The sequence below is a fragment of the Erinaceus europaeus genome, chromosome 10 (genome assembly GCF_950295315.1).
Source record: "Erinaceus europaeus chromosome 10, mEriEur2.1, whole genome shotgun sequence".
In the NCBI taxonomy this organism is placed as follows: domain Eukaryota; kingdom Metazoa; phylum Chordata; class Mammalia; order Eulipotyphla; family Erinaceidae; genus Erinaceus; species Erinaceus europaeus.
This window is the reverse complement of record NC_080171.1, coordinates 91,414,160-91,426,520: the sequence shown is the minus strand read 5'-3', so window position 1 is coordinate 91,426,520 and position 12,361 is coordinate 91,414,160.

The window sequence follows — 12,361 nt, the reverse complement described above, 5'->3', positions numbered from 1 at the left end:
CTGGGGAAGGATGATTTGCTTTTACCTTCTAAGCTTACCTGCCCTGTCATGACTCCCAGGGGTGCAGCCCTTACCCCTTCAGGCCACTCTCACTCTCTTTAAATTTATTAGTGATTAGTATTGATTTACAAAATTACATGTCAACAGGTGTATAATTCCATACTGGTCCCACCACCAGAATTCTGAATCCCAAATCCCTCCCTCCATTGCAAGCCACCACAGTTCTCCCAAGGTTGCAGACATGGGTTGTCACATTTGTACATAATTCCCCCCTTTTACTTCCAAGTTCAGTCCTCTCTTCCCCTCCAAGCTACACATAACCCTCTTACGACATCCAAATATCTCTCCCCTTTTTGTCCTCTCTCTGGGTCCTGATGGAGCTAGAGTTCAGAGGCCTCTTATCCTCTTCCTCCTATCCCCACTGGGAGTATGGATCAAAATTGTTTTTGGGGTGCAGAAGGTGAGAGGTTCTGGCTTCTGTAATTGCTTCTCTGCTGGACATTGATGTTGGCAGGTTGACCCAGACCCCCAGACTGTTTCTGTCTTTCCCTATTGGGGTAGAGCCAGAGGTGAGGTTCCAGGATACCTGGATGAGGTCATCTGCCCAGAGAAGTCAGCATGGAATCATGATAGCATCTGCAACTTTGTCATTGAAAGGTGGCAAGATTTAAAGCAGGACAAAATGTTAATGAACAGGAACCAAAAAGTAGAAACAGAGCAAATGAGAATAGGGATCTTAGGTTGGAAGGAAGCTGGGAAGTCCATTTTAGGCATGTCTCTAGGGGCCCACGACTATGGTAGTTTTTGCTTGAGTTTGATAGCTGACATGAAGTTGGATAAAGCTAAAAGAAATCTGAGAAAATGGTGCCAGAGTAGGGAAAAGAGCTAGAAAGTTGGATTAGGGCAGAGTAGCTCCCATAACCTTTTTGGTCAATATCACACCACCTCATCATCTGGGGCCCTAGTTTGGGAATCCTTGGATTCCCACACATGTGACAGGCCTAAACCTCTAATGAATACCTGTCTCCATCATCACTCGTCACTCCCAACAGGAACGTTAAACAGGAATGTTAATCATAAGCCCTCTTGCAGGCCTTCCCAGGACCTTGCCCTCACCATAAAGCTGTGATGGTAGGAACTGCTTCACTCTCTGAAGGTATCCTGCCCTACCCCTCATTTCAGGACCAGCGCAGCCTATAGTGTTCCCAGCTGTGACCATGAGCTGTGGGCTCAGATCAATAGGGTCTTGAAGTTACACAGGCTCTCTATATATTTGGGCCCTAGGTTGGGAGGATGGAGGTAAATAGTTAATTTTATCCACTGTTCCTATTCATCTGTACTACCCTCTCCCCTTACAAATGCGAAAACAGTGCAGAGCCAACTGTCTTCAGTGGTAGAGCCAGAATGAACCCGAGTCTTTTAAAAATCTGTTCTATAAATTCTGTCTCCTTAAGATGAGATCCTTTCCAAAAACTACAGCCCTTCCCTGCATGGCAGACTTAAAAGTCTTCCCACTTTACCCTTTCTAACAAAGCGTCTCAGGGTGATCAGAGCAGGGACCCAGAGACCCACAATTGAATTCCTCGACACAGCAGTTCTTATAACCACTTGTAAAGGGGGCCATAGACGGGAACAAGAGTGATCTCATTAATAAGTTCTCAGCATTTGTGGAGGCAGAGAAACCTGCCCGGGGGCTCCCGACCCTACCAAATTGCCTCTTCAATCTTGGCCATATTTTAAGTCTAACTCAAAAATTCAATTACAAAATTACTCATCCCGTCTCCTGAGAAGCACAGGACTCTGCCTGAGGGTCCAGACATGCTTCTTAGCTCTTACCACAGAGATGGTGTCTCCCCAACTCACTGCTGGGCACCGCCAAGTAGGGATAGAAGGGCCGCTTCAGAGACCCACTGTCCTGCCCAGGTCCTGCTCTTTGGGATCCTAATAGAAACTAACTTTTGTTTCTTCATCTGAAATATGTGAAAAGGTCTAACGGCTAATGTTGAGATCTGGACTTTGGCCAAACCATTGGGGCTTGTTTGTTCATTCATCTTAATGAAGGCATGCCTCCAGTTAGTAGCCTATGTCCTTGACACCTTGATCTCCCTCACTCTCTGTCTCTCATAAGTAATCATGGCCATTCCAGGCATTTTACCTCCCAAGATCATTGCTTCATTCAATTTTTTTTTTTTTTTTTGCCTCCAGGGGTTGGGTGGCAGCATTACAGCACTACGAATCCACTGCTTCTCAAAGCCATTTCTTTATTAATTGGGTAGGAAAGAGAAGTGGAGAGAGGAGGGGAAGATAGAGAGGGGGAAAGATAGACACCTGCAGACCTGCTTCACCACTTGTGATGCAATCCCCCTGCAGGTGGGGAGCCGGGGACTCAAACCAGGATCCATGCATAAGTCCTTGTCTTTGTTCTATGTGTGCTTAACCCAGTGTGTTACCACCTGGGCCCCACTTCATTTATTCTTCATCACCACCTTGATCCAGGTGACTATCATCTCTCATTTGGCTTACCTGGACCACTTCCCTGCTGGCCTCCCACATCCACCCCTACCCTCTCCAGATCTCCCCACGCTCTGCCTGGAGTCTCTAAATGGAAAAGCTGCAACCAGAGAGCTAGTTTAGCAGTAGAATACAGAATTTGCATACCTGAGGCCCCCAGGCTCAATTCCCAGAGCTGCCATAAGCCAGAGCTGACCACTGCTCTGGTTCTCACTCACATATAAGAGATAAGTAAATCCTTAATAAATTCAAAGCTGGCCGTATATAGCTCATTGGTTTGAATCATTGAATGCTTCCTTTGTATGACCTCCAGGTCCTTGGTGCACTTCTTCTTCTAGCATTTGCCCTTCTTCTGTAGCCAGTTAACAGCATCAGGTTGAGCCTGATGTAAAGTTTCGAGACCTCCTTTGAATCTGGAGAGGTGGCAGTCGTTGACTATGTGGGTCATAGTCTGTCTGTAGCCGCAGGGGCAGTTCGGGTCGTCTCTGGCTCCCCGGCGGTGGAACATAGCGGCGCACCGGCCATGGCCTGTTCGATAGCGATTGAGGAGGGCCCAATCATAACGTGCTAGGTCAAAGCCGGGTTGACTCTTGCAGGGGTCTGTGATGAGGTGTTTGTTCTTTACCTCAGCTGACTGCCAACTCTGTTTCCAAGAGTCTGGAACAGAGAAGTTCAGTGTAGGCGTAGGGGACCAGATTGGGTGATGAGACGTCAAGCGTTGGACAGGGTGGGCGAAGATATCCGCGTATATTGGCAGGTCCGGGCGAGTGTAGATGTGGGAAATGAACTTAGATGATGCTGCATCCCGACGAATATCTGGCGGGGCGATGTTGCTAAGAACTGGCAGCCATGGTGCACTAAATCCTAACCACTCCTCAGTTCCCTCCATCTGCTCTTTAGTCACTGGCTTCTTGGGGTTTCTCTCTGGCCACAGGGCCTTTGCACATGTGCTGCCCTTAGCTAAGTGTGTTCTTACTCACCTCCTAGGTTTTCTTCCCAGTGACTCCAGCTCATGTTCCTGCACATCAGAGAAGTTTTCCTGATCAGGAATCTTTGTCAGACAATTCCCAGAGAATGATGATTCCTCCCCGCTGGCACGTGGCATTGGCATTCGTGACTTTGGATTGTGCAACTGTGGTGGGAGTGGGGGAGGTTATGCTTCTCCCCATCACCTTCAGCTGGTCCAAGGAGCCACAGACCTAATATATGACCTGCTCACTTCTAGCCCTGGTTCCTGCTGCAGGGTCAGCAGATCTGTTCACTCATCAGACATTCAGCTTCTTCTGGAAAAAGTCAGACAAGTGCTATTGCTAAGAGGAAATGCATATTCTGGGGCCTGGAGAGCGGGGCTGCCATTGTTATACTGGCACATGTGACCACATGACAGTCCTGTTGGGGAATAGTGGCTGGGATTTTTATGAAGAAGATTAAGGCACAAACTCCCTGCTCATGGTCATATGGAGAAGCTGGATTTAGATGGGAGCTGCAGGTTTCAGACCCTAGATGCTTGTCTACACTGTGGGAAGCACAGTGCAGTATGATAAGTGGGGGGTGGGGGCACCTGGGGGGGGACCAGAGGGACAGTTGGGGTACAGTTTGCCCAAGCAGGGTATGTGCTTCTCTTTGCTACCTACCCAGGAAGTTCTGCTGTATCCAGAGCCTGCACTGTCTTTATCTTGGCATATCTCTGTCACTGTAAATTACAGACTAGCCCAACAGAAACAAGACTGGAACCCATCCATCCCTCTTGGGCCACTGCCCTTAACATTGGTTTTCTGTTCTGTTCATTCTGACCCCATTTTTGGAGAAGCAGGTGCCCCATCTGACCTAAGCAGGCAGTTCTGGGCATGGCCATCCTCTCTCCTCTGGGGTCATGATTTAATTCATCCATGCAGTAGTTACCAACTACCTTCCCACACGTTCCTGTCTCAGATGCCATAATCATGTTGTTAAAAGGCATTCACCAGCACTTAATTACAGATTTAAAAATATCACTATTTGTATTGCTGTGACTTTCTTCTTGCAAACAAACCAACGTGTGGTCTCTGCTTGTCTGCACATTGAAAGGCTGGTTCATGCATACACAGGGAGGAAGGAAGACAGGGCTGCTCAGTTTTGTCAAAACGACAGTGGGTTGGAGGTCACAGACTTGGGGGGTCTGGATTACAAAGCTCTTTGGTAGTGAAAAGCAATTACTGGAAACCAACTGGGTGTGTGTGTGTGTGTGTGTGTGTGTGTGTGTGTGTGTGTGTGTTTGTGTGGGTGTACAAGAGAAAGAGGTGGGGTGTGTGTATTTGTAAGGGGGGGGAGGGAGAGGAGAGAAAAACATGGAGTTGGGGATGAGTGGTAAACTCTCAGGAAGGGACTGGGAAATAATTCAGGTTTATAGGAGTTGCCACCTTCTAGCCCCCACATTTGCCCAGAGCTGCCAGCCCAAGTGGGGAGAAGTCAGCTCACACTTAACAACAGGGCCTCTGGGAAGGCCCTGGAGGTGGGCAGAGAAGGTGTTCAAGATGCTGGAAGGCTGGCTGGAAACGTGAGGTAAGGAGGTTCCAGGCTGAGAAAACAGCATTTGTCTGACCCACTGGTCTAGCTGAGTCTTAGAATCCAGCTAATGATGAGATGGGCTGACAAGGCCTCAGGTACCAGCAAGGGAGCACCAAGGATGGGGGTCAGGCAAGGAAGAGACAGCTCTATGCTCAAAAAGGTAAAATGGATTGCAGAGAAGGGTAATATTAGGGGGTGTGGGTGGGGAGGTGGGAGGGGGGAAGTGCTGAAAGTCCAGACACATGTTCACACCTGGGCAGGAAGGGCTTAAGACTCCCAGGAAGACTTGGGGACCTGTGTCAGCATGGGGGAGTAGGGACATGTGTGCATGTATCATAGGGGCACCAAGAGGGAGAGAAGTGAGTTAGGGTCTCTGTGTCTGACCCCGCTAACAGCTTGGCTTCATCCACAGAGAGATGACAGCATACAACTTCACACCTGCAGTGTCCTTCAAAGTGAGCAGAGTGTTATCCAGGGGGATGGGAAGGGGGGTCTCCAGGTAGAGGAAACAACCTGCCCCAAGGCACAGAGACTACCAGAAGAGTCCTGGTGACCAAGTGTGGCCAAGGTATCAAGAATGAAACAGGAGGCAAAAGACTTGGACTAGTTTTGGGTACTGTGAAATTAATGTTGGTCATTTCAGAAAGAAGAGGATGGCCCTTAGGCATGGGCAGGGTAGAGAGAAGAAGGTTGGAAACAGACCAGCTGGCATGGTTTGGAGAGGTTTCAATGATCATTAAGTTGGCAGGGGTGGAGGGAGCCAAGGCTGTGTGGACAAAGAACCTTATTCTTTTCTATGACAATGCAGGAAGGCTGAAGGCCTGGAGCTTGGAGTTGGCCTCCTGGGGACCATTTGATGACTCTGGTTCTCAGCTTGGTGAGACCTGGTGACCTGGCTGTGGACAGGGCTTCCACCCAAAGACAGGACAGGACGGTTGTTCCAGCAGCTGCACAGAAAGGGCTTGTGCTGGGCTCCATGACATCTGGTGGCCTGACCTCATGGAGGCTGATCTGAAGGGCCTCAGCCTTAGCCTCAATTTCTCATGTTGGCCTAATACTTGTGATACTAATGTGGGCCTAATACTCCCTTTTCCTCCCCACACTTTTTCCTCCCTTGGGGTTTCCTGTCTTTGAGGTGTCATGAGTCATGGGCCCCTTGGAATATAGTTCATTTGCCCTATTCTTACCTTTAGGTTCCTGATTGTTAAACAATTTTTCCTGCTTTCTATCTTACTGCTTTTTAGCCACTAAGTTGCAGAAGCTACCGTGATGCCATCCTGACTTCCCTGGGCAGAGGACCTGGCAGAGGACCACTAATGTGTCCTGGAGCCCTGCCTCTCCAGAGCCCTGTCCCACTAGGGAAAGATGGAAATAGGCTGGGGGTGTGGATTGATCTGTCAACATCCATGTCCAGCAGAGAAGCAATTACAGAAGCCAGACCTCCCATCTTCTGCACCCCATAATGATCCTGGGTTCATACTCCCAGAGGGATAAAGAATAGGAAAGTTTCCAATGGAGGGGGTGGGATATGGAAATCTGGTGGTGGGAATCATATAGAATTGTACCCCTCTTATCCTACTATCTGGTTAATCATTATTAAATTACCAATTTAAAAAGGGGGGGTGGAGGGCTCTTTGACTTTGAAGATGAAAGGAGGCCACAGATTAAGGAGCACAGAGGAACTGGGAGTGCTGAAAGGGCATTGCAACATCTCCCTTAGAAACTCCAGGAAATGTGGTCCAGGGGGTGGCATAGAGGATAAAGCACTTGACTCTCAAGAGTGAGGTCCTGAGTTCAAACCCTGGCAGCACATGTACCAGAGTGATGTCTGTTCTTTCTCTCTCTCCTCCTATCTTTCTCATCAATAAATAAATAAAATCTTTAAAAAAAAAAAAAAAAAAAAAAAAGAAACTCCAGGAAAATTATCACTGAACACTTCCATTAGGAACACCATCATAAGCCCTCTTGCGGGCCTTCCCAGGATCTTGCCCTCACCATAAAGGTGTGGTGGTAGGAACTGCCTAAATCTCTGAAGGGAGGTTGGGGTACCCTGCCCTGTCACCCAAGAAAGGCTGGTCCTGAAATGAGTGCAGCCTGCAATGTCCCCAGTTGTGGCTGAGAACTGTGAGCTCAGCCCAAGAGTGACTCAGAGATTACACAGGCTCCTTTTCTAAATATATATGTCCTGAGTTGGGAGGATGGGGTTAAACAGTTAATTTTATTTAAGATTTTTTTTTTTTCAGGCATGGGAGCCACCCTTCCCTAATCCAACTTTCTAGCTCTTTTCCCTACTCTGGCACCATTTTATCAGACTTCTTTTAGCTTTATCCAACTTCATGTCAGCTATCAAACTCAAGCAAAAACTACCATAGTCGTGGGCCCCTAGAAACATGCCTAAAATGGACTTCCTAGCTTCCTTCCAACCTAAGATCCCTATTCTCATTTGCTCTGTTTCTACTTTTTGGTTCCTGTTCATTAACATTTTGTCCTGCTTTAAATCTTACCACCTTTCAATGACAAAGTTGCAGATGCTATCATGATTCCATGCTGACTTCTCTGGGCAGATGACCTCATCCGGGTGTCCTGGAACCTCACCTCTCCAGAGCTCTACCCAACTAGGGAAAGACAGAAACAGGCTGGGGGTATGAATATACCTGCCAGTGTCCATGTCCAACAGAGAAGCAATTACAGAAGCCGGAACTCCTACCTTCTGATGCCCTCCCCCACAAAATTTTGATTCATACTCACAGTGGGGGAGAAGTGGTAGGGAGAAGATGACGACAGGGCTCTGAACTCCAACTTCATCATGACCTGGAGAGAGAAGAGGAGAAAGGGAGAGATATTTGGATGTAGTAATAGGGTTATGTGTGACTTGGAAGAAAAAGAGATGAGGCCTTTTTTTTTTTTCCCCTCCCCCTACCACTCCCAATGTTCTTGACCTTGTTGCAATGGACTACATCTAGTCCAAGATAAGTGCTTGTCTTTTTCTTTTTCTTTCTTTCTTGCTTTCTTGCTTCCTTCCTTCCTTCCTTCCTTCTTTCCTTTCTTTCTTTCTTGGGGAATTCATGTTTTACATTTGACAGTAAATACAATAATTTGTACATGTATAACATTTGCCAGTTTTCCATATAACAACACAACCCCCACTAGGTCCTCTGTCATACTTTTTGGACCTGTATTCTCCCCCACCACCCACCCCAGAGTTTTTTACTTTGGTTCAATACGCCAATTCCAGTTCAGGTTCTACTTCTGTTTTCTCTTCTGATCTTGTTTTTCAATTTCTGCCTGAGAGTGAGATCACCCCATATTCATCCTTCTCTTTCTAACTTATTTCAATTAACATGAATTTTTCAAGGTCCATTCAAGATTGGCTGAAGACGGTGAAGTCACCATTTTTTATAGCTGAGTAGTATTTTTTTATATAGCTGAGTAGTATTCCATTGTGTATATATACCATAACTTGCTCAGCCACTCATCTGTTATTGGGCACATGGGTTGCTTCCAGGTTTGGGCTATTACAAATTGTGCTGCTAAGAACATATGTGTACACAGATCTTTTGGATGAGTGTGTTGGGTTCCTTAGGATGTATCCCCAGGAGAGGAATTGCAGGATCATAGGGTAGGTCCATTTCTAGCCTTCTGAGAGTTCTCCAGACTGTTCTCCACAGAGGTTGGACCAATTGACATTCCCACCAGCAGTGCAGGAGGGTTCCTTTGAGCCCACAACCTCTCCAGCATTTGCTGCTGTTACCTTTTCTGATGTATGGCATTCTCACAGGAGTGAAGTGGTATCTCATTGTTGTCTTTATTTGCATTTCTCTGACAATCAAAGACTTGGAGCATTTTTTCATGTGTTTCTCAGCCTTTTGGATCTCTTCTGTGGTGAATATTCTGCCCATGTCCTCTCCCCATTTTTGGATGGGGTTATTTGTTTTCTTGTTGTTGAGTTTGGCAGGCTCTTTATTTATTTTGGTTACTAGCCTCTTGTCTGATGTATGCCATGCAAAGATCTTCTCCCATTCTGTGAGGGGTCTCTTGATTTGGGTAGTGGTTTCTTTTGCTGTACCGAAGCTTTTTTTTTTTTTATTTTTGTATTTATTTATTTATTCACTTTTGTTGCTCTTGTTTTATTGTTGTAGTTATTATTGTTGTTGTTACTGATGTTGTTGTTGTTGGATAGGACAGAGAGAACTGGAGAGAGGAGGGGAAGACACAGAAGGAAAGAGAAAAATAAACACTGCAGACCTACTTCACTGCCTGTGAAGCGACTCCCCTGCAGGTGGGGAGCTGGGGGATCGAACCGGGATCCTTCTGCCGGTCCTTGCACTTTGTGCCACCTGCCCTTAACCCACTGTGCTACTGCCCGACTCCCACGGAGCTTTTTGATTTGATGTAGTCCCATAGGTTTATGCTTGCCTTAGTCTTCTTTGTAATTGGATTCGTTTCATTGAAGATATCTTTAAAATTTATGCGGGAAAGAGTTCTGCCAATATTTTCCTCTAAGTATCTTATAGTTTCTGGTCTAACATCCACGTCCTTGATCCACTTGGAATTTACTTTTGTATTTTGTGAAATATAGTGGTTCAGTTTCATTCTTCTTCATGTTTCACCACATTTTTTTCAACATCATTTGTTGAAAAGACTCTGCTTTCCCCATTTAATAGTCTGGGCACCTTTGTCAAAGATTAGATGTCCATAGGTGTGGGGGCTTACTTCTGGGATCTCAATTCTATTCCACTGGTCAGTGTGTCTACTCATGTTCCAGTACCAAGCAGTTTTGATGACAGTGGCTCTGTAATACAGTTTGAGATCTGGGAGTGTGATGCCTCCAGTTCTGTTTGTTCTTCTCAAGATTGTTTTGGCAATTCTAGGTCTTTTCTGGTTCCAGATAAACATTTGTAGCATTTGCTCTATTCTCCTAAAAAATGTGGTTGGAATCTTGATGGGGATAGCATTAAATTTGTATATGGCTGTGGGTAATATATTCATTTTGTTGATGTTCATTCTTCCAACCCATGAACATGGGATATCTTTCCACTTCTTTGTGTCTTTTTCTGTTTCCTTCCGTAGTGACTCGTAATTTTCAGTATACAAGTCTTTCACTTCTTTGGTTAGGTTTACTCCTAGATATTTTATTGTTTTTGTTGCTATTGTAAAAGGAATTGATTTCTGGATTTCATGTTCTTCTAACTTAGTGTTTGCATAGAGGAATGCCACTGACTTTTAAATGTTAATTTTGTAGCCAGACACCTTACTGTATTAACAGCAATACAGTCATAGTAGGGGACTTCACCACTCCACTCTCTCAAATGTATGTGATTTTAAGTCACTAAGTTAGCACAGCAATCTGAGACAATGCTTTCAGGTATCATGTTAACTGTGCTGGTATGAACTTAAAGATTCTGTCTTATAGGCTTGGGGTGGTCTGGCTTTTTTCACTTTCTGAACACAGAGAGAAAGGAAGGTGAAGGAGGAGGAGAAAGAGGAAAAGGAGAAGACTATGGGGAATGCATAGATGGAGAACCTAGCCAGTTGCTAGGCCCCTGAGGTTAGACACATCCCAGGGTGGAGAGAGAAAAACCAGAACCAGTTGCCACACATTAGGTCAGAAGTCAGTAGGAATACACACACATGACAGCCCTATCTAGGACAGGGTCAAGTGTGTACCCCCCATCCCAAGCCTCCAAGAGTATTTATTCAGGTACAAATAACAGGTCATACATCACACAGACAAAGATCAGAGTACATTTCTAAGGGAGGAAACATCAGGGTAAGGGTGCTTAAAACTGTCATTATCTAAATGTCATTACACCAGGTACATTATTTTAAAAAAAAATTTCTTTATTGGAGGATTAATGGTTTACAGTCAACAGTAAAATACAGTAGTTTGTACATGTATAACATTTCTCAACTTTCAGCATAGCCATTCAACTGCCACTAGGTTCTCTGCCATCATGTTTCGGGACCTGAACCCTCCCTTCTATCCCAATATCTTTTACTTTGGTGAAATACACCAACTCCAGTACAAGTTCTGCTTAGTGTTTTCCCTTCTGATCTGATTTTTCAACTTCTATGAGTGAGATCATCCCATTTTCATCCTTCTCTTTCTCATTAAACATGATTCCTTCAAGCTCCATCTAAGATGGGCTGAAAATGGTGAAGTCACCATTTCTAATAGCTGAGTAGTATTCCATTGTGTATGTTTTATTTATTTTTATCTCCTTTTTTTTTTTTTCATTTTCCTTTTTAACCAGAGCACTTCTCAGCTCTGGTTTATGGTAGTGCAGGAGATTGAAACTAGGACTTTGGGGCCTCAGGCATGAGAGTCTCTTTGCATAACCATTATTCTATCTACCCTCTGCCCTTCATTGTGTATATAGACCACAACTTTCTCAGCCACTCATCTGTTGTTGAACACTTGGGTTGCTTCCAGGTTTTGCCTATTACAAATTGTGCTGCTATGTAACTTGGACTGGAGTTGGTGTATTGCACCAAAGTAAAAGACTCTGGAGCAGATGGGTGGGGGGTAGGATTCAGGTCCTGAAACATATATTGTTATGTGGAAAACTGGAATACATTATGCATGTACAAACTATTGTATTTACTGTTGACTGTAATACATTAATCCCCCAATAAAGAAATTTTAAAAATTATGCTGCTATGAACATAGATATATATTTTTTTTTGGATGGGTGTGTTTGGTTCATTGGGATATATTCCCAGGAGATAAATTGCAGGGTCATAGGGTAAGTCCATCTCTAGCCTTCTGAAAATTCTCCAGACTGCTCTCCATTGGGATTGGACTAATTTAACGTTCCCACCAACAAGGTACATTCTTTTGATGCCATAAGACATTGAGTTTATTTCAGTTACCCCATGCACAATCTCCAGACCTTTAGGACAGCAGCCAGACATCAGAGTGATTGCTATGACAATCCAACCCTCTACTGCTTGTGGGCAGAAACCTCTGAAATATCCAGACTTCACCTTAAAGCAAGATTTTATGATAATGGGACAGAGCCTGAAATACAGGTTTCCTAGTATTTTATTCAGAAGAATGTACCTTTCAGGGGTGGGGGTTGTGTGGCGTACATACTACTGTGTGCAAGGACCTAGGTTCAAGCCCCTGCTTCCTACCTGCGGTAGGGGGAAGGGGGAATGTTTCACAAGCAGTGAAGCAGGTTTGCAGGTATATCTATTTCTATTTATATCTCCCTCTCTATCTCTCCTCCTTTTTCAGTTTCCCTCTGTCCTGACAAATAAAACAAGAAAGGAGAAAAAAACAAACAACAAAGAACCAGAA